We start from the raw sequence: 1290 nt of genomic DNA on the forward strand, positions 1-1290 counted from the left end.
CCTAACAGAAATCTTCAAAGAAGAAGGACCCATGGCAGCCGAAAACAACAACAATGCCAACAATGCAAGGAAGGTGCTGGGTGACTTTACTGCACCTACTCCCGACTTCTATGGGAGAAGCATCTCTATCCCTGCCATTGGAGCAAACAACTTTGAGCTTAAGCATCAATTAGTTTCTCTAATGCAACAGAATTGCAAGTTCCATGGACTTCCATTGGAAGATCCTCATCAGTTCTTAGCTGAATTCTTGCAAATCTGTGACACTGTTAAGACTAATGGGGTTGACCCTGAGGTCTACAGACTTATGCTATTCCCTTTTGTTGTAAGAGACAGAGCTAGGACATGGTTGGACTCACAACCTAAAGAAAGCCTGGACTCATGGGAAAAGCTAGTCAATGCCTTCTTGGCAAAGTTCTTTCCACCTCAAAAATTGAGTAAGCTTAGAGTGGAAGTCCAAACCTTCAGACAGAAGGAAGGAGAATCCCTCTATGAAGCTTGGGAAAGATACAAACAATTGATCAGAAAATGTCCTTCTGACATGCTTTCTGAATGGAGCATCATAGGTATTTTCTATGATGGCCTCTCTGAACTATCCAAGATGTCTTTGGATAGCTCTGCTGGAGGATCTCTTCATCTGAATAAGACGCCTACAGAAGCTCAAGAACTAATTGAAATGGTTGCAAATAACCAATTCATGTACACTTCTGAAAGGAATCCTGTGAACAATGGGACTAATTAGAAGAAAGGAGTTCTTAAGATTGATACTCTGAATGCCATTCTGGCTCAGAACAAGATATTGACTCAACAAGTCAATTTGATTTCTCAAAGTCTGTCTGGAATGCAAAATGCACCAAGCAGTACTAAGGATGTATCATCTGAAGAAGAAGCCTATGATCCTGAGAACCCTTCAATGGAAGAGGTGAATTACCTAGGAGAACCCTATGGAAACACCTATAATTCTTCATGGAGAAATCATCCAAATTTCTCATGGAAGGATCAACAGAGACCTCAACAAGGTTTCAACAACAATAATGGTGGAAGAAACAGGTTTAGCAATGGCAAGCCTTTTCCATCATCTTCTCAGCAACAGACAGAGAATTCTAAGCAGAACCACTCTGACTTAGCAACCATGGTCTCTGATCTAATCAAAACCACTCAAAGTTTCATGACTGAAACAAGGTCCTCCATTAGGAATTTGGAGGCACAAGTGGGACAGCTGAGCAAGAAAATTACTGAACTCCCTCCTAGTACTCTTCCAAGCAATAAAGAAGAAAATCCAAAAGGAGAGTG

General features: G+C 41.2%; 1 non-coding gene across 1 annotated transcript; it reads right to left on the minus strand.

Moving 5' to 3' along the window:
* Window positions 1-436: 436 nt before the first annotated feature.
* Window positions 437-544, minus strand: LOC130952615 (small nucleolar RNA R71). The gene has a single exon (XR_009074793.1). It is a non-coding gene; the product is annotated as a small nucleolar RNA R71 (small nucleolar RNA).
* Between the last annotated feature and the right edge of the window lie 746 nt (window positions 545-1290).

Source organism: Arachis stenosperma, chromosome 9 (assembly GCF_014773155.1).
Source record: "Arachis stenosperma cultivar V10309 chromosome 9, arast.V10309.gnm1.PFL2, whole genome shotgun sequence".
NCBI classification, from domain to species: domain Eukaryota; kingdom Viridiplantae; phylum Streptophyta; class Magnoliopsida; order Fabales; family Fabaceae; genus Arachis; species Arachis stenosperma.